Below are 22,750 nucleotides of genomic sequence, written 5' to 3'. Positions count from 1 at the left end.
TTTCATTTGAAGCTGAAGTGGAGACTAAACTAAAAATTGTTTATTACTGTTCTGCCAATACAAATTGCTGTTATTTGTATTATTGTAGGAGAGATCACTGTTTCCCGTTCAGACAAACCCCTGAAGTACTGGTCTGTTAATAAACTGAGATTTCCAGCTCTGGCTAAAATGGTCCAAAAATATCTTTCTGCCCCATGCAGTAGTGTGAAAAGTGAAAGGGGCCTAGTTATCAAGCCGTCAACCTCAAATACGCTGGAATTCCGCAGCGTATTTGTGGCGAGGCTGATACGCCTTAGTTATCAAAGGCTTGAGACCGGCAAAAGTAGAATTTTGTGACGTAAGCTTCGATCCGCCGGACTCAGTCCGACACAGATCGATTCTTACGTCACTACAGATGTTCCGCACACAAGTGCGGCACATTCTCACTACTTTTGCTAGTTATCAAAAAACTAGCAGGTACGCTCGGCACTTTTACGGCCCAGCGTACCTGGTTTTCAAACCGCCACCCCTGGAGGCGGCGGATCCCATAGGAATCAATGGGAGTCTGACCATAGCGAAAGTACAAGTTCGCTGCTGACAGACATCCCATTGATTTCTATGGGAGCTGTCTACACCTAACACCCTAACATGTACCCCGAGTCTAAACACCACTAATCTGTCCCCCCTACACCGCCGCAACTAAATAAAGTTATTACCCCTTAAACCACCGCTCCCGGAGCCCACCGCAAGCTACTCTATACATATTAACCCCTAAACCGCCGCTCCCGGAGCCCACCGCAACTATAATAAATGTATTAACCCCTAAACCGCCGCTCCCTGAACCCGCCGCAACCTATATTAAATGTATTAACCCCTATCCTGCCCCCCCTACACCGTCGCCACCTATAATAAATTTAATAACCCCTAATCTGCCCCCCCTACACCGTCGCCACCTATAATAAATTTATTAACCCCTATCCTGCCCCCCACTACACCGCCGCCATTGTAATAAAATTATTAACCCCTAAACCTAAGTCTAACCCTAACCCTAACGCCCCCCTAACTTAAATATTAAATAAATCTAAATAAATTAACTCTTATTAACTAAATGAATCCTATTTAAAACTAAATACTTACCTTTAAAATAAACCCTAATATAGCTACAATATAAATAATAATTATATTCTAGCTATCTTAGGATTTATTTTTATTTTACAGGTACCTTTCAATTTATTTTAACTAGGTACAATAGCTATTAAATAGTTATTAACTGTTTAATAGCTATCTAGTAAAAATAAACTGAACACTACACTATACTTTAATAAATTATTCCTATTTAAAAATAAATACTTACCTGTAAAATAAACCCTAAGATAGCTACAATATAATTAATAATTATATTGTAGCTATCTTAGGATTTATATTTATTTTACAGGTAACTTTGTATTTATTTTAGCTAGTTAGAATAGTTATTAAATAGTTATTAACTATTTAATAACTACCTAGCTAAAAGAAATACAAAATTACCTGTAAAATAAATCCTAACTTAAGTTACAATTAAACCTAATACTACACTATCATTAAATTAATTAAATAAACTACCACAAATAACTACAATTAAATACAATTACATAAACTAACTAAAGTACAAAAAATAAAAAAGCTAAGTTAAAAAAAAAAAAAAATAAGTTACAAACATGTTAAAAATATTACAACAATTTTAAGCTACTTACACCTAATCTAAGCCCCCTGATAAAATAACAAACCCCCCCAAAATAAAAAAATGCCCTATCCTATTCTAAATTAAATAAAGTTCAAAGCTCTTTTACCTTACCAGCCCTTAAAAGGGCCATTTGTGGGGGCATGCCCCAAAGAAAACAGCTCTTTTGCCTGTAAAAGAAAAATACAACCCCCCCCCAACATTAAAACCCACCACCCACATACCCCTAATCTAACCCAAACCCCCCTTACAAAAACCTAACACTAATCCCCTGAAGATCATCCTACCTTGACTTCACTCAGCCGAGCAGCGATGGAACCGAAGTGGACATCCGGAGCGGAAGAAGTTAATCCTCCAAGCGGCGCTGAAGAAATCTTCCATCCGATGAAGTCATCATCCAGGCGGCGCTGAAGAAAAGTCTTCGATCCGGCCGATGTCATCTTCAAAGAGGCGCTGAAGAGGTCTTCTATCCGGGCGAAGTCATCTTCCAAGCCGGGTCTTGAATCTTCCTTCCGTCGACGCGGAACCTCCTTCTTCACTGACGGACTACGACGAATGAAGGCTCCTTTAAGGGACGTCATCCAAGATGGCGTCCCCTCAATTCCGATTGGCTGATAGGATTCTATCAGCCAATCGGAATTAAGGTAGGAAAAATCTGATTGGCTGATGGAATCAGCCAATCAGATTGAGCTTGCATTCTATTGGCTGTTCCGATCAGCCAATAGAATGCGAGCTCAATCTGATTGGCTGATTGGATCAGCCAATCGGATTGAACTTGAATCTGATTGGCTGATTACATCAGCCAATCAGAATTTTCCTACCTTAATTCCGATTGGCTGATAGAATCCTATCAGCCAATCGGAATTGAGGGGATGCCATCTTGGATGACGTCCCTTAAAGGAGCCTTCATTCGTCGTAGTCCGTCGGTGAAGAAGGAGGTTCCGCGTCGGCGGAAGGAAGATTCAAGACCCGGCTTGGAAGATGACTTCGCCCGGATAGAAGACCTCTTCAGCGCCTCTTTGAAGATGACATCGGCCGGATCGAAGACTTTTCTTCAGCGCCGCCTGGATGATGACTTCATCGGATGGAAGATTTCTTCAGCGCCGCTTGGAGGATTAACTTCTTCCGCTCCGGATGTCCACTTCGGTTCCATAGCTGCTCGGCTGAGTGAAGACAAGGTAGGATGATCTTCAGGGGATTAGTGTTAGGTTTTTGTAAGGGGGGTTTGGGTTAGATTAGGGGTATGTGGGTGGTGGGTTTTAATGTTGGGGGGGGGGTTGTATTTTACTTTTACAGGCAAAAGAGCTGTTTTCTTTGGGGCATGCCCCGACAAATGGCCCTTTTAAGGGCTGGTAAGGTAAAAGAGCTTTGAACTTTATTTAATTTAGAATAGGGTAGGGCATTTTTTTATTTTGGGGGGGGTTGTTATTTTATTAGGGGGCTTAGATTAGGTGTAAGTAGCTTAAAATTGTTGTAATATTTTTAACATGTTTGTAACTTATTTTTTTATTTTTTGTAACTTAGCTTTTTTATTTTTTGTACTTTAGTTAGTTTATGTAATTGTATTTAATTGTAGTTATTTGTAGGTAGTTTATTTAATTAATTTAATGATAGTGTAGTATTAGGTTTAATTGTAACTTAGGTTAGGATTTATTTTACAGGTAATTTTGTATTTCTTTTAGCTAGGTAGTTATTAAATAGTTAATAACTATTTAATAACTATTCTAACTAGCTAAAATAAATACAAAGTTACCTGTAAAATAAATATAAATCCTAAGATAGCTACAATATAATTATTAATTATATTGTAGCTATCTTAGGGTTTATTTTACAGGTAAGTATTTATTTTTAAATAGGAATAATTTATTAAAGTATAGTGTAGTGTTAGGTGTAATTGTAACTTAGGTTAGGATTTATTTTACAGGTAAATTTCAGTTTATTTTAGCTAGGTAAGCTATTAAATAGTTAATAACTATTTAATAGCTATTGTACCTAGTTAAAATAAATTGAAAGATACCTGTAAAATAAAAATAAATCCTAAAATAGCTAGAATATAATTATTATTTATATTGTAGCTATATTAGGGTTTATTTTATAGGTAAGTATTTAGTTTTAAATAGGATTCAGTTAGTTAATAATAAAAATATTATTTAGATTTATTTAATTAATATTTAAGTTAGGGGGGCGTTAGGGTTATGGTTAGACTTAGGTTTAGGGGTTAATAATTTTATTACAGTGGCGGCGGCGTAGTGGGGGGCAAGATAGGGGTTAATAAATTTATTATAGGGGGCGACGGTGTAGGGGAGGCAGATTAGGGGTTAATAAATTTATTATAGGTGACGACGGTGTAGGGGGGGCAGGAAAGGGGTTAATAGGTTTAATATAGGTTGCGGCGGGTTCAGGGAGCGGCGGTTTAGGGGTTAAACTACTTATTTAGTTGTGGAGAGGTGCGGGATCAGCAGGATAGGGGTTAATAACTTTATAATAGAGGGCGACGGTGTAGGGGGGGCAGGATAGGGGTTACTAGGTATAATGTAGGTGGCAGCGGTGTCCGGGAGCGGCGGTTTAGGGGTTAATACATTTATAAGAGTTGCAGCGGGGTCTAGGAGCGGCGGTTTAGGGGTTAATACATTTATAAGAGTTGCGGCGGGGTCTAGGAGCGGCGGTTTAGGGGTTAGTAACTTTATTTAGTTGCGGGGGGCTCCGGGGGCGCCGGTATAGGGATAGAACAGTGTAGTTTAGTGTGAGTGCTTAGTGACAGGCTAGCAATAAAGCTGGGAAAAAGCCGAAGGGCAGCGAGATCGGATGAGTGATAACTCTCACAGTCCGCTGCTCATCGCCCCGCGGCTTTTTGACAGCTTTATTTGATAACTTAGGCGTATTTTTTCAGGTCCGCGGCGGCGATGTGAGGCGAGCTTAGGCGGGCGTATTGGGCCGGCGAAGCCAGGAAAGTAGACGGCTTGATAACTACCCCCCAATGACTGTTCAACTTAGAGTCAAACCTCCTTACTGATAGCAAAAACAAACTTATAGCTGAACATGCAGAGAGGCTTCTGTTCTGTTCCTGTCATGATTACTTAGTTCTTTGCCCTATCCTTTACACAGACATGTCCTTACACACTTTAATAGCTCCTCCCTTCTAGGTAGTTTAAATTCCCACACTAATTCCTACCAAATTGCTTGATTATTGAATCCAGCTTTCTTACTCAATCCTACCTACCTCTAATCTCAGAAGCCAGACCGATAGTGAGACTCTGCAGCACTCAGGACCGGAACCAGCAAGCGGTGATGTCACACGCCATCGCACACGCTGCCTGTAACGGATCCTGCAGGGGAACAACTTCTATCTTGAATACCGGTCACCTACTTCTCTAGCTGTTTCAAAAAACATTTGCGCACTCCTCATTTGAATATCGGTAAGTTCCGATATCTTGTTCATGCTGATTCCTCTCTCTCACTGTGCCTCGCAATATAGACAGGTTGCCTTAGCTACTCAGTCTTTTTTACCTTGTATGCCAGATTAACCTGTTAGTTGTCTGTATACCAAACCTAATACTGCCCTTAAGTTTTTCACAGACCCATGCCTGATTTATGCCAAATACTAGATTATGTAGCACATGACTTACTTATACTAGCTGCTAGTTATATAATTCTTGCAATTGCTGTTATTCATATCTCTTGGAACCAGATTGTCAATACTGAGTAGAGCTAACCGCTCTGTGGTCTCAGCCATTGACATACTGATCCTCAAATTAAATGTGCTCAGTATCCCACGATTCTGCGTTATTGCTGCCTCCATACACCAAAGCAGAATCTCAGATACACTCACAACATTCCTATCTGCAGTTGTGGTCCTAAAATTCCTTCTCTCCTTCACAGGGTTGAGATTATTTTCAACAGGCTGACAATAATAATCAAGCCTTACTATGGACCCAGCAGCCCTACTATCTCATGTAGAAAAGTTAACTCAAACTGTAGATAACCTGACTAAGGGTTTGAGTACATTACAGTTAGAAAACACTGCTCTGAAACAATATATTAATGATAAAATTGATACACTTACTACACGTATTGGCTCTAATGAACCCCAACCTAATCCTCCACAAACATTTAGTGGAATAAGAACAGAGTTCAGGGAATTTAGAAACTCTTGCTTCCTATACTTCCAACTAAAACCTAAGACATATTTTAATGACCATTTGAAGGTTCTTACCACAATCTCTTACTTACGTGGGGAACCACGCATATGGGCAAATATGTTTTTTGAGACCAACGATCCCTTGCTTTACTCCTTAGATCATATTTTTAAGGCAATGGGACAGCTTTATGATGATCCCTACAAACAGCTGACTGCTGAGACAGCAATGAGGTCTCTGAGACAACATAAAAGGCCTGTGGAGGATTACATTGCAGAGTTAAAAAAACATAATTTATGTAAGAACTTACCTGATAAATTCATTTCTTTCATATTAGCAAGAGTCCATGAGCTAGTGACGTATGGGATATACATTCCTACCAGGAGGGGCAAAGTTTCCCAAACCTTAAAATGCCTATAAATACACCCCTCACCACACCCACAATTCAGTTTAACGAATAGCCAAGAAGTGGGGTGATAAGAAAAAAGTGCGAAAGCATATAAAATAAGGAATTGGAATAATTGTGCTTTATACAAAAAAATCATAACCACCACAAAAAAGGGCGGGCCTCATGGACTCTTGCTAATATGAAAGAAATGAATTTATCAGGTAAGTTCTTACATAAATTATGTTTTCTTTCATGTAATTAGCAAGAGTCCATGAGCTAGTGACGTATGGGATAATGACTACCCAAGATGTGGATCTTTCCACACAAGAGTCACTAGAGAGGGAGGGATAAAATAAAGACAGCCAATTCCTGCTGAAAATAATCCACACCCAAAATAAAGTTTAATGAAAAACATAAGCAGAAGATTCAAACTGAAACCACTGCCAGAAGTACTTTTCTACCAAAAACTGCTTCAGAAGAAGAAAATACATCAAAATGGTAAAATTTAGTAAAAGTATGCAAAGAGGACCAAGTTGCTGCTTTGCAAATCTGATCAATCGAAGCTTCATTCCTAAACACCCAGGCAGCAGAAACTGAACTAGTAGAATGAACTGTAATTCTTAGAGGCGGTGTTTTACCCGACTCGACATAAGCATGATGAAATAAAGATTTCAACCAAGATGCCAAAGAAATGGCAGAAGCTTTCTGGCCTTTTCTAGAACCGGAAAAGATAACAAATAAACTAGAAGTCTTACGGAAAGACTTAGTAGCTTCAACATAATATTTCAAAGCTCTAACAACATCCAAAGAATGCAACGATTTCTCCTTAGAATTCTTAGGATTAGGACATAATGAAGAAACCACAATTTCTCTACTAATGTTGTTGGAATTCACAACTTTAGGTAAAAAATCAAAAGAAGTTCGCAACACCGCCTTATCCTGATGAAAAATCAGAAAAGGAGACTCACAAGAAAGAGCAAATAATTCAGAAACTCTTCTGGCAGAAGAGATTGCCAAAAGGAACAAAACTTTCCAAGAAAGTAATTTAATGTCCAATGAATGCATAGGTTCAAACGAAGGAGCTTGAAGAGCCCCCAGAACCAAATTCAAACTCCAAAGAGGAGAAATTGACTTAATGACAGGTTTTATACGAACCAAAGCTTGTACAAAACAATGAATATCAGGAAGAATAGCAATCTTTCTATGAAAAAGAACAGAAAGAGCAGAGATTTGACCTTTGAAGGAACTTGCGGACAAACCCTTATCTAAACCATCCTGAAGAAACTGAAAAATTCTCGGTATTCTAAAAGAATGCCAAAAAATTATGAGAAAGACACCAAGAAATATAAGTCTTCCAGACTCTATAATATATCTCTCTAGATACAGATTTACGCGCCTGTAACATAGTATTAATCACAGAGTCAGAGAAACCTCTTTGACCAAGAATCAAGCGTTCAATCTCCATATCTTTAAATTTAAGTATTTCAGATCCTAATGGAAAAAAGGACCTTGCGACAGAATGTCTGGTCTTAACGGAAGAGTCCACGGTTGGCAAGAGGCCATCCGGACCAGATCCGCATACCAAAACCTGTGAGGCCATGCCGGAGCTACCAGCAGAACAAACGAGCATTCCTTCAGAATCTTGGAGATTACTCTTGGAAGAAAAACTAGAGGCGGAAAGATATAGGCAGGATGATACTTCCAAGGAAGTGATAATGCATCCACTGCCTCCGCCCGAGGATCCCGGGATCCGGACAGATACCTGGGAAGTTTCTTGTTTAGATGAGAAGCCATCAGATCTATTTCTGGGAGTTCCCACATTTGAACAATCTGAGGAAATACCTCTGGGTGAAGAGACCATTCGCCCAGGTGCAACGTTTGGCGACTGAGATAATCCGCATTCCAATTGTCCATACCTGGGATATGAACCGCAGAGATTAGACAGGAGCTGGATTCCGCCCAAACCAAAATTCGAGATACTTCTTTCATAGCCAGAGGACTGTGAGTCCCTCCTTGATGATTGATGTATGCCACAGTTGTGACATTGTCTATCTGAAAACAAATGAACAACTCTCTCTTCAGAAGAGGCCAAGACTGAAGAGCTCTGAAATTTGCACGGAGTTCCAAAATATTGATCGGAAATCTCACCTCCTGAGATTCCCAAACCCCTTGTGCCGTCAGATACCCCCACACAGCTCCCCAACCTGTAAGACTTGCATCTGTTGAGATTATAGTCCAGGTCGGAAGAACAAAGAAGCCCCCTGAACTAAACGATGGTGATCTGTCCACCATGTCAGAGAGTGTCGTAAAATCGGTTAAAAGATATTAATTGAGATATCTTTGAGTAATCCCTGCACCATTGGTTCAGCATACAGAGCTGAAGAGGTCGCATGTGAAAACGAGCAAAGGAGATCGCATCTGATGCGGCAGTCCTAAGACCTAACATTTCCATGCATAAGGCTACCAAAGGGAATGATTGTGACTAAAGGTTTTGACAAGCTGATATCAATGTTAAAACTTCTCTTGTCTGACAAGGACAGAGTCATAGACACTGAATCTATCTAGAAACCTAAAAAGGTTACCCTTGTCTGAGGATTCAATGAACTGAATGGTAAATTGATCCTCCAACCATGAACTTGAAGAAACAACACAAGTCGATTCGTATAAGATTCTTCGAAAATGAGAAGACTGAGCAAGTACCAAGATATCGTCCAAATAAGGAAATACCAAAACCCTGTTCTCTGATTACAGAAAGAAGGGCACCGAGAACCTTTGAAAAAAATTCTTGGAACTGAGGCTAGGCCAAACGGTAGAGCCACAAAACTGGTAATGCTTGTCTAAAAAGAGAATCTCAGACACTAAAAGTGATCTGGATGAATCGGAATATGCAGATACACATCCTGTAAATCTATTGTAGACATATAATGCCCTTGCTAAACAAAAGGCAGGATAGTCCTACAGTAACCATCTTGAATGTAGGTATCCTAACATAACGATTCAATAATGATAGATCCGGAACTGGTCTGAAGGAATTGACCTTCTTTGGTACAATGAAGAGATAAAATAAAACCCCAGCCCCTGTTCCAGAACTGGAACTGGCATAATCACTCCAGCCAACTCTAGATCTGAAACACATTTCAGAAATGCTGAGCCTTTGCTGTGTTACCTGGGACACGGGAAAGAAAAAAAAATCTCTTAGCAGGAGGCCTTAACTTGAAGCCAATTCTGTACCTTTCTGAAACAATGTTCTGAAACCAGAGATTGAGAATGGAATTGATCCAAATTTCTTTGAAGAAAACGTAATCTGCCCCATACCAGCTGAGCTGGCCGCACCTTCATAGGTACTTAGGAGCTGGCTATAGGTTTCTATAAGGCTTGGATATATTCCAAACTGGAAATAGTTTCCAAACTGATACCGCTCCTGAGGATGAAGGATCAGGCTTTTGTTCCTTGTTGCGAGGAAAGGAACGAAAATGATTATTTACCCTGGAAAGAAAGGGAAAGCAAAGTTAACTTAGAAGACATATCAGCATTCCAAGTTTAATCCATAAAGCTTTTCTAGCTAAAATAGCTTGAGACATATACCTGATATCAACTCTAATGATATCAAAAGATGGTATCACCAATAAAATTATTAGTATGTTATAGAATAATAATAATTCTATAAAATTATGATCTGTTACTTGTTGCGCTAAAGCTTCTAACCAAAAAGTTGAAGCTGCAGCAACATCCGCTAAAAATATAGCAGGTCTAAGAAGATTACCTGAACATAAGTAAGCTTTTCTTAGAAAAGATTCAATTTTCCTATCTAAAGGATCCTTAAATGAAGTACTATCTGCCGTAGGAATAGTAGTACATTAGCAGGAGTAGAGACAGCCCCATAACCTTAGGGATTTTTGTCCCAAAAAACTCTAATCTGTCAGATGGCACAGGATATAATTGCTTAAACGTCTAGAAGGAGTAAATAAATTACCCAAATTATTCCATTCCCTGGAAATTACTTCAGAAATAGCATCAGGGAGATTAAACACTTCTGGAATAACTACAGGAGATTTAAAACCTTATTTAAACGTTTACATTTAGTATCAAGAGGACCAGAATCCTCTATTTCTAATGCAAATAATACTTCTTTAAGTAAAGAACGAATAAATTCCATCTTGAACAAATACAAAGATTTATCAGCATCAACCTCTGAGACAGAAACCTCTGAACCAGAAGAACCATTATCAGTATCAGAATGATGATGTTAATTTAAAAATTCATCTGAAAAAAGAGAAGTTTTAAAAGACTTTTATGTATACTAGAAGGAGAAATAACAGACATAGCCTTCTTAATGGATTTAAAAAAATAAAATCTCTTATGTTATCAGGAACACTCTGAAAATTAGATGTTGACGGAACAGCAACAGGTAATGTAACAGTACTAAAGGAAATTTTATCTGCATTAATAAGTTTGACATGACATGCAATACAAACAACAGCTGGAGAAACAGATACCAAAAGTTTATAGCAGATACACTTAGCTTGGTAGCTCCAGCACTGGGCAGTGATTTTCCTGAAGTATCTTCTGACTCAGTTGCAACGTGGAACATCTTGCAATATGTAAAAGAAAAAAACAACATATAAAGCAAAATTGATCAAATTCCTTAAATGACAGTTTCAGGAATGGGAAAAAAATGCCAGTGAACAAGCTTCTAGCAACCAGAAGCAATAAATAATGAGACTTAAATAATGTGGAGACAAAAATGACGCCCATATTTTTTAGCGCCAAAAAAGACGCCCACATTATTTGGCGCCTAAATGCTTATGGCGCCAAAAATGAAGCCACATCCGGAACGCCGACATCTTTGACGCAAAAAAACGTCAAAAAATGACGCAACTTCCGGCGACACGTATGACGCCGGAAACAGAAAAAAAATTTTGCGCCAAAAAAGTCCGCGCCAAGAATGATGCAATAAAATGAAGCATTTTCTGCCCCCGCGAGCCTAACAGCCCACAGGGAAAAAGTCAAATTTTTTAAGGTAAGAAAAAATGATTGAAACAAATGCATTTATCCCAAATATGAAACTGACTGTCTGAAAAATAAGGAATGTTGAACATTCTGAGTCAAGGCAAATAAATGTTTGAATACATATATTTAGAACTTTATAAACAAAGTGCCCAAACATAGCTTAGAGTGTCACAGAAAATAAGATTTACTTACCCCAGGACACTCATCTACATGTTTGTAGAAAGCCAAACCAGTACTGAAACGAGAATCAGCAGAGGTAATGGTATATATAAGAGTATATCGTCGATCTGAAAAGGGAGGTAAGAGATGAATCTCTACGACCGATAACAGAGAACCTATGAAATAGACCCCGTAGAAGGAGATCACTGCATTCAAATAGGCAATACTCTCCTCACATCCCTCTGACATTCACTGCACGCTGAGAGGAAAACCGGGCTCCAACTTGCTGCGGAGCGCATATCAACGTAGAATCTAGCACAAACTTACTTCACCACCTCCATCGGAGGCAAAGTTTGTAAAACTGAATTGTGGGTGTGGTGAGGGGTGTATTTATAGGCATTTTAAGGTTTGGGAAACTTTGCCCCTCCTGGTAGGAATGTATATCCCATACGTCACTAGCTCATGGACTCTTGCTAATTACATGAAAGAAATGGTCCCCTGATACACAGTGGAATGACCTCTCTCTGCGCAACCAATTTCGCCTAGGTCTCTCAGATACACTCAAAGACGAGCTAGCCAGACAACCTCTCCCAGATACCCTAGAACACCTGATAGATGCAAGCATCCCTTAGACGCATCAGAGAAAGACGCTCAGAAAGGTCACACACAGAAACAACTATAAAACATATTGCCCAAACAACTAATACCATACCTCCACAAAGACCACCTACAAAGCCTACAGAAATTCCTATGGAACTGGGTTTCATCAGAGGCCCACTAACTCAACAAGAGAAATTAAGAAGAAAAGCCCTAGATCTCTGTATGTATTGTGGAGGCATTGATCACACTGTAAAGGACTGCATTCAACTACAGCGCAGGACGGGTAAGCTTAAAACCACAAAAATATGTTTATCTGCTAAACAAATACAGTCTAATCACTGCTCCCTTCCTATCTTATTACAGTGGGATCAGCAACGACTCAACTCCCAAGCAATTCTTGATTCGGGCGCAAGCCACAATTATATGGATCACGAATTCACTATTGTAAATAAAATTCCACTCATTAAGAAAATTGTGCCTAGTGTATTTCGTTTTATTGATGGTAATGAAATAACTTCAGGACCCATCTTATACCATACCATACCCTTGAGGCTTACCACGCATAACCAACACACGGAGTTTGTTACTTTTGATGTCATACCCTCACCACTATATCCTATCATACTAGGTATCACTTGGTTTAAACAACACGATCCTACAATAAAATGGTCAACTTCACAAGTCTTATTCAATTTCCAATATTGTAGTAATATGTGTCTCCATCAGGAACAACTACTACTAGATGTTCCTTTGCTTGTCCCTAAAGAATACAAAATATTCGCTGATGTCTTTGATAAAAAAGAATCAGAGAATTTACCCCTACATAGGGTCTATGACTGCCCTATTGACTTACTACCAGGAGTTGACATACCTTACGGCCACATCTTTCCTCTCTCTGAACCTGAGTTACAGCATCTTAAAACATACTTAGCAGACAACTTGAGGAAAGGATTTATACGTCCTTCCACCTCCCCTGCTGGGGCTGGCATATTTTTTGTAAGGAACAAGGACCAATCCCTAAGGCCCATTATTGACTACAGGGAATTAAACAAGCGTACCATTAAAAATCGTTACCCGCTACCTTTAATTCCCCAACTCCTAGATAGATTACAAGATGCTACCATATACACTAAATTAGATCTCCGAGGGGCATACAACTTGGTTCGAATCAAGGAAGGTCATGAGTGGCTTACAGCATTCCGTACACGCTATGGCCTATTCGAGTACACAGTGATGCCATTTGGCCTCTGTAACGCCCCGGCCACTTTTCAGTATTTCATAAATGATATTTTTAAGGATTTCTTGGATTTATTTATGGTGATATACCTGGATGACATACTCATATACTCTACTTCACTTGCAGAACACATCAAACATGTCACCCTAGTATTAACACGATTACGAGAGAACTCTCTATACGTCAAACTAGAAAAATGCTTATTCCATTCCAAAGAGATTAAATTTCTAGAGTATAAAGTATCACCACAGGGTATCCAGATGGAGAACGATAAGATATCGGTGATCCAGAACTGGCCTTCTCCAAAAAGTAAAAAGGATATACAAAGGTTCATGAGCTTTGCCAATTTCTACAGGAAGTTTATTAAAAACTTTGCTGACTTAACTAGACCTCTAACTAATCTGACAAGATCTGATACTCAATTTTGCTGGAACGACAACTTACAACAAATATTCGATTTCTTAAAAACTGCCTTCACTACGGCACCCATCCTTCACTTCTCTAACTGAGTTACAGTATATCTTAGAAGTAGATGCCTCTAATTATGCTTTGGGGGCTCTCCTCTCCCAGAGGCTTACACCTAAGGACCCTTTACACCCTGTTGCACTCTACTCACGAGTTCTTAACTCTGCCGAAACCAACTATCCGATTGGTGATGAAGAACTATTAGCAATCAAGACCTCTTTGGAACAATGGAGACACCTTCTGGAGGGAACTGCTCTTCCAGTCTTGATCTACACAGATCACAAAAATCTAGAATATCTAAAATCAAATAGGACTCTTAGTGCACGGCAAATCCGATGGAATCTATTCGTGGCTAGATTCAACTACCTTATCACCTACCGTCCTGCAAGCAAGAACAAGAAGGCTGACGCCCTCTCAAGACACTTGGTGGACCAAGTGTCACAACCAAATATTTCACCCTTGATACCTCTGGACAGGTTCTTAGCTTTAACAGTAGAACAAAATAATCAATTCAAAACGGCTGACACAAACTGGCTGACACAGGGGAAAAGGCAGTCTTTTCCCCTATGTGTTTGGGTAACAATTGTTTCTGTGCTTGTATCAGTTTTAAATGATCTAATAAACTTCATTAATTTTTAACTAAGTTGTGCAGCCTGCATATACCTCCACTAACTTCTTTTGGAATCTTTCAAATAAACCACTACAGGTCTTAACCTTACATACTGATGGTTTATACTATCATCATCAACAAATCTATGTACCCAGCACCCTCAGACCAACGGTCCTTAGGACTTTACATGACTCCCCATTCGCAGGACATATGGGCATAAAGAAGACTCAGGATTTGGTCTCAAGATTCTTTTGGTGGCCTACTTACCTCTACGATACCGCCGAATATGTGAAGACTTGTAAGATCTGCGAAACTACTAAAACGGGCAGGACTCCCCCTTTCGGACATTTAATCCCTTTACCAACTCCTGACCGTCCTTGGAAGGACATAGCTATCGACTACATAGTCGACCTCCCTATCTCAGAAAAGAACAATACTATTTTAGTGGTCGTGAACTTATTTAGTAAAATGGCACATTTCGTGCCCTACCATAAGCTTCCAACTTCATCTGAAACCATTTCATTGATGTTCCATCATGTGTTCAAGCTACATGGACTCCCGAATAGTATCACCTCCGATAGGGGTAGCCAATTCACTAGCCGCTTCTGGAAACAACTCTGTCTCACACTGGGTATTTCCAGACGTCTCAGTACCTCTTTTCATCCCCAGACCAACAGCCAGACTGAAAGGACCAATCAGTGCATCGAACAATACTTAAGATGTTTCATCTCTGCTAAACAAGAGAATTGGACCCAGCTTCTGCCGTACGCAGAATTTGCCTTCAACAATTCCATTCACTCCTCTACTAACTCCACACCGTTTTACATTAATTATGGCTTTCATCCCACTTTTGAATGGGATTCTGTGGTAGGCAATACTTGTCCTGTTGTGAATGAACTCATCAACTCCATTAGCGAATCGTTCTCATTGACTGCTCAAAAACATAATTTATGCTTACCTGATAAATTTATTTCTCTTGTAGTGTGTTCAGTCCACGGGTCATCCATTACTTATGGGATATATTCTCCTTCCCAACAGGAAGTTGCAAGAGGATCACCCAAGCAGAGCTGCTATATAGCTCCTCCCCTCACATGTCATATCCAGTCATTCGACCGAAACAAGACGAGAAAGGAGAAACTATAGGGTGCAGTGGTGACTGGAGTTATAATTTAAAATTTAGAACCTGCCTCAAAAAAGACAGGGCGGGCCGTGGACTGAACACACTACAAGAGAAATAAATTTATCAGGTAAGCATAAATTATGTTTTCTCTTGTTAAGTGTGTTCAGTCCACGGGTCATCCATTACTTATGGGATACCAATACCAAAGCTAAAGTACACGGATGATGGGAGGGACAAGGCAGGAACATTACACAGAAGGAACCACTGCCTGTAGAACCTTTCTCCCAAAAACAGCCTCCGAAGAAGCAAAAGTGTAAAATTTGTAAAATTTGGAAAAAGTATGAAGTGAAGATCAAGTTGCAGCCTTGCAAATCTGTTCAACAGAGGCCTCATTCTTAAAGGCCCAGGTGGAAGCCACAGCTCTAGTGGAATGAGCTGTAATTCTTTCAGGAGGCTGCTGTCCAGCAGTCTCATAGGCTAAACGTATTATGCTACGAAGCCAAAAAGAGAGAGAGGTAGCCAAAGCCTTTTGACCTCTCCTCTGTCCAGAGTAAACGACAAACAGAGAAGAAGTTTGCAGAAAATCTTTAGTTGCCTGTAAGTAGAACTTCAGGGCACGGACCATGTCTAGATTATGCAAAAGACGTTCCTTCTTTGAAGAAGGATTAGGACATAATGATGGAACAACAATCTCTTGATTGATATTCCTGTTAGAAACAACCTTAGGTAAAAACCCAGGTTTAGTACGCAAGACTACCTTGTCTGAATGAAAGATCAGATAAGGAGAATCACAATGTAAGGCAGATAACTCAGAGACTCTTCGAGCTGAGGAAATAGCCATCAAAAACAGAACTTTCCAAGATAAAAGCTTAATATCAATGGAATGAAGGGGTTCAAACGGAACACCCTGAAGAACTTTCAGAACCAAGTTTAAGCTCCACGGAGGAGCAACAGTCTTAAACACAGGCTTAATCCTGGCCAAAGCCTGACAAAAAGCCTGGACGTCTGGATTCTCTGCCAGACGCTTGTGTAAAAGAATAGACAGAGCAGAAATCTGTCCCTTTAGCGAACTATCGGATAAACCCTTTTCTAAACCCTCTTGTAGAAAAGACAATATCCTAGGAATCTTAACCTTACTCCATGAGTAACTCTTGAATTCACACCAATATAAATATTTACGCCATATCTTATGGTAAATTTTTCTGGTCACAGGTTTCCGAGCCTGTATTAATGTATCAATAACCGACTCCGAGAAACCACGCTTCGATAGAATCAAGCGTTCAACCTCCACGCAGTCAGCCTCAGAGAAATTAAATTTGGATGGTTGAAAGGACCCTGAATTAGAAGGTCCTGCCTCAGAGGCAGAGACCATGGTGGACAGGACATGTCCACTAGGTCTGCATACCAGGTCCTGCGTGGCCACGCAGGCGCTATCAGAATCACAGATGCTCTCTCCTGTTTGATCTTGGCAATCAGTCGAGGCAGTAGCGGAAAAGGTGGAAACACATAAGCCATGTTGAAAACCCAAGGGGCTGCTAGTGCATCTATCAGCACCGCTCCCGGGTCCCTGGACCTGGATCCGTAGAACGGAAGCTTGGCATTCTGGCGAGATGCCAAGAGATCCAGTTCCGGTTTGCCCCAACGAAGAATTAGTTGAGCAAATATCTCCGGATGAAGTTCCCACTCCCCCGGATGAAAAGTCTGGCGACTTAGAAAGTCCGCCTCACAGTTCTCCACGCCTGGGATGTAGATCGCTGACAGGTGGCAAGAATGAGACTCTGCCCAGCGAATTATCCTTGAGACTTCTAACATCGCTAGGGAACTCCTGGTTCCTCCTTGATGATTGATGTAAGCTACAGTCGTGATGTTGTCCGACTGAAACCTGATGAACCTCAGTGTTGCTAACTGAGGCCAAGCTAGGAGAGCATTGAATATTGCTCTTAATTCCAGAATCTTTATTGGAAGGAGTTTTTCCTCCTGAGTCCACAATCCCTGAGCCTTTAGGGAGTTCCAGACTGCGCCCCAGCCAAGTAAGCTGGCATCTGTTGTTACAATCGTCCAATCTGGTCTGCGAAAGGTCATTCCTTTGGACAGATGAACCCGAGACAACCACCAGAGAAGAGAATCCCTGGTCTACTGGTCCAGATACAGTAAAGGGGACAGATCTGAGTAATCCCCATTCCACTGACTTAGCATGCATAATTGCAGCGGTCTGAGATGCAGGCGCGCAAATGGCACTATGTCCATTGCCGCGACCATTAAGCCGATTACTTCCATGCACTGAGCTATTGATGGGCTTGGAATGGAATGAAGGACACGGCAAGCATTTAGAATTTTTGATAACCTGGACTCCGTCAGGTAAATCTTCATCTCTACAGAATCGATAAGAGTCCCTAGGAAGGGGACCCTTGTGAGTGGAAACAGAGAACTCTTTTCCATGTTCACTTTCCACCCATGCGACCTCAGAAATGCTAGAACTATCTCTGTATGAGACTTTGCATTTTGAAAACTTTATGCTTGTATCAGAATGTCGTCTAGGTACGGAGCCACTGCAATGCCTCGCGGTCTTAGTACCGCCAGAAGCGAACCCATAATCTTTGTAAAAATTCTCTGAGCTGTAGCTAACCCGAAGGGAAGAGCTACAAACTGGTAATGCCTGTCTAGAAAGGCAAACCTTAGGTACCGATAATGATCTTTGTGAATCGGTATGTGAAGGTAGGCATCCTTTAAATCCACTGTGGTCATATAATGACCCTCTTGGATCATGGGTAGGATGGTCCGAATGGTTTCCATCTTGAACGATGGAACCCTTAGGAATTTGTTTAAGATTTTTAAGTCTAAGATTGGTCTGAAGGTTCCCTCTTTTTTGGGAACCACAAACAGATTTGAGTAAAACCCTTGCACTCCCATCACTAAGAGGTCTTGTACACATTGTAGAAATGCCTCTTTCTTTACTAGGTTTGTTGATAACCTTGAGAGATGAAACCTCCCTTGTGGAGGAGAAGTTTTGAAATCCAGAAGGTATCCCTGAGATATAATCTCCAACGTCCAGGGATCCTGTACATCTCTTGCCCAAGCCTGGGCAAAGAGAGAAAGTCTGCCCCCCACTAGATCCGTCTCCGGAAAGGGGGCCCTTTCTTCATGCTGTCTTAGGGGCGGAAGTAGGCTTTCTGGCCTGCTTGCCCTTGTTCCATGACTGGTTGCCTTTCCAACCTTGTCTGTAACTAGCAGTAGGTCCTTCCTGTTTTGGAGCGGAGGAAGTTGATGCTGCTCCTGCCTTGAAATTACGAAAGGCACGAAAATTAGACTGTTTGGCCTTTGATTTGGCCCTGTCCTGAGGAAGGGAGTGACCCTTACCTCCAGTAATGTCAGCAATAATTTCCTTCAAGCCGGGCCCGAATAAGGTCTGCCCTTTGAAGGTAATATTCAATAGTTTAGATTTAGAAGTTACATCTGCTGACCAGGATTTAAGCCATAGCGCTCTGCGCGCCTGTATGGCGAATCCGGAATTCTTAGCCGTAAGTTTGGTTAAATGCACTACGGCATCCGAAACAAACGCATTAGCTAGCTTAAGCGTTCTAAGCTTGCTCAAAGTCTCATCCAATGGTGCTGTGCGAATCGCCTCTTCCAGAGACTCAAACCAGAATGCCGCTGCAGCAGTGACAGGCGCAATGCATGCAAGAGGCTGTAATATAAAACCTTGTTGAACAAACATTTTCTTAAGGTAACCCTCTAATTTTTTATCCATTGGATCTGAGAAAGCACAACTATCCTCCACCGGGATAGTGGTACGCTTGGCTAAAGTAGATACTGCTCCCTCCACCTTAGGGACCGTCTGCCATAAGTCTCGTGTGGCGGCGTTTATAGGGAACATTTTTCTAAATATCGGAGGAGGGGAAAAGGGCACACCAGGTTTATCCCACTCCTTGCTAATAATTTCAGTAAGCCTTTTTGGTATAGGAAAAACGTCAGTACACACCGGTACCGCATAGTATTTATCCAGCCTACACAATTTCTCTGGGATTGCCACCGTGTCACAATCATTCAGAGCCGCTAACACCTCCCCTAGCAACACGCGGAGGTTCTCAAGCTTAAATTTAAAATTTGAAATTTCTGAATCCGGTCTCCCCGAATCAGAACCGTCACCCACAGAATGAAGCTCTCCATCCTCATGTTCCGCAAATTGTGACGCAGTATCAGACATGGCTCTCGTGTCATCGGCGCGCTCTGTCCTTAACCCAGAGCTATCGCGCTTGCCTCTTAACTCGGGCATATTGTATAAAACTTCTTTCATAACATTAGCCATATCATGTAAAGTGATTTGTAAGTGCCTTGATGTACTTGGCGCCTCAATCTCACGCATCTCCCGAGCGGGAGACGAAGGTACTGACACGTGAGGAGAGTTAGACGGCATAACTTCCCCCTCGTTGTCTGGTGATAATTTCTTTATCGGTACAGATTGACTTTTATTCAAAGTAATATCAATACAATTGGTACACATATTTCTATTGGGCTCCACATCGGCTTTTGAACACAATGAACAAGCAGATTCCTCTGTATCAGACATGTTTAAACAGACTAGCAATGAAGCTAGCAAGCTTGGAAATTACTTTCAATAAGTTTACAAGCAATACAAAAAACGCTGCAGCGCTTTTAAAAAACACAGTTGAATTAACAAAGAACTAATTCAGTTATAGTCAACAATTCTTAACGGTAAATGTAATAATTAGCAGAGGATTGCACCCATTAGCAAAAGGATGATTAACCCCTCAATACCCAAAACGGATATCAAATTAAAATTTTAACGCTTTTATCACAGTCAAACACACTGTCACAGGTCTGCTGTGACTGATTACCTCCCTCAAAAACGAATTTTGGAGACCCCTGAGCTCTCTAGAGACGTCCTGGATCAAGGAGGAAGAAACAGGAAGACTGTGCTAGAATTTTAACTGCGCAACAAGGCGCTAAAAAAAGGTCCCTCCCACTCATATTACAACAGTGGGAGACCTGATATAACGTTTTCTATGCAGAAAAATACATTAGCCATGTGGAAAAAAAAAAAATCATGCCCAAAAAGGATTTATCACCAAAGTACCTCACAAAACGAATAACATGCCAGTAAACGTTTTAAAAACAAACTTTTTCAAAGTCATGCAAAGTTATCACTAAGCCTGCTACCAGTCGCTTCTACTGCAGATAAGGCTTAAGCATTATTTCAGTATTAACAGTATTTTTTCAGTCAAATTCTAGTCCCTAGAAAATAACTCAACTGCGCATACATTTATCAGCCTGATACCAGTCGCTACTACTGCATTTAAGGCTGTACTTACATCATGTGGGTAACAGCAGTGTTTTCTTAGTCAATTCCATTCCCAGAAAATATTGTACTGCACATACCTCATTTGCGGGGAACCCCGCATGCTATTCCCATTTTCTGAAGTTACCCCACTTCTCAGAATGTCGAGAACAGCCAGTGGATCTTAGTTACGCCTGCTAAGATCATAGAAAACCGCAGGTAGATTCTTCTTCCAAATACTGCCTGAGATAGAAAAACAGCACACTCCGGTGCCATTTAAAATAACAAACTTTTGATTGAAGAATAATTAAGTAAAAACTCCAACTCCTCTCGCGACCTCCTTCTTTGTTGAGGGTTGCAAGAGAATGACTGGATATGACATGTGAGGGGAGGAGCTATATAGCAGCTCTGCTTGGGTGATCCTCTTGCAACTTCCTGTTGGGAAGGAGAATATATCCCATAAGTAATGGATGACCCGTGGACTGAACACACTTAACAAGAGAAATATCCGTTTAGCTAAGGATCGATATAAATATCACTTTGACAAGAAGAGGATTCCCTCTCCTAACTACTCAGTTGGTGATTACGTTTGGTTATCGACACGTAATCTACATTTACCAATATCATCTAGAAAACTTTCATCCAGCTTCATTGGACCCTTCCCTATCGTGAAAGTTATAAACGAGAATGCCGTTACCCTCGCTTTGCCTACAAATATGAAATCCCATCCTACTTTTCATGTGTCTCTCCTCAAACCTTATAGGCAACTTCGTCAGCATGATCCTTCTATCCCTCTGCTTCCACATCTTCAGGATACCTCCTTGGAGTATGAGGTACAAGACGTGTTGGACTCCAGACGCCTCCGAGGGCAACTACAGTATCTGGTTCATTGGAAGGGCTATCCTGATTCTGAGGACTCCTGGGAACCGGCTTCCAACCTCTCTGCCCCCCGATTGGTCGACAGGTTTCATGAACGTTATCCTGATCGACCTGGACTTGATCCCCGGAGTTGATCCATGGGGGGGGTCCTGTCATGATTACTTAGTTCTTTGCCCTATCCTTTACACAGGCATGCCCTTACATACTTTAATAGCTCCTCCCTTCTAGGGAGTTTAAATTCCCACACTAATTCCTACCAAATTGCTTGATTATTGAATCCAGCTTTCTTACTCAATCCTACCTACCTCTAATCTCAGAAGCCAGACCGATAGTGAGACTCTGCAGCACTCAGGACCGGAACCAGCAAGCGGTGACGTCACACGCCATCGCACACGCTGCCTGTAATGGATCCTGCAGGGGAACAACTTCTATCTTGAATACCGGTCACCTACTTCTCTAGCTGTTTCAAAAAACATTTGCGCACTCCTCATTTGAATATCGGTAAGTTCCGATATCTTGTTCATGCTGATTCCTCTCTCTCACTGTGCCTCGCAATATAGACAGGTTGCCTTATCTACTCAGTCTTTTTTACCTTGTATGCCAGATTAACCTGTTAGTTGTCTGTATACCAAACCTAATACTGCCCTTAAGTTTTTCACAGACCCATGCCTGATTTATGCCAAATACTAGATTATGTAGCACATAACTTACTTATACTAGCTGCTAGTTATATCATTCTTGCAATTGCTGTTATTCATATCTCTTGGAACCAGATTGTCAATACTGAGTAGAGCTAACCGCTCTGTGGTCTCAGCCATTGACATACTGATCCTCAAATTAAATGTGCTCAGTATCCCACGATTCTGTGTTATTGCTGCCTCCATACACCAAAGCAGAATCTCAGATACACTCACAACATTCCTATCTGCAGTTGTGGTCCTAAAATTCCTTCTCTCCTTCACAGGGTTGAGATTATTTTCAACAGGCTGACAGTTCCTTAAAAAGAACTTGCCACTAACTTTTGAAAAATTATTCTAATTGCTAAATTGCCTTTTTACTGCTAGTTCTCATCTTGCACAATGATGTTCAAAACATACTGTACTCTGAGGAACATCCATAGGTTAGCTTATATAATTGCAGGAAGAGTACTC

Source organism: Bombina bombina, chromosome 1 (assembly GCF_027579735.1).
Source record: "Bombina bombina isolate aBomBom1 chromosome 1, aBomBom1.pri, whole genome shotgun sequence".
Taxonomy (NCBI): domain Eukaryota; kingdom Metazoa; phylum Chordata; class Amphibia; order Anura; family Bombinatoridae; genus Bombina; species Bombina bombina.
Note: the sequence above shows the minus strand (reverse complement) of the source record.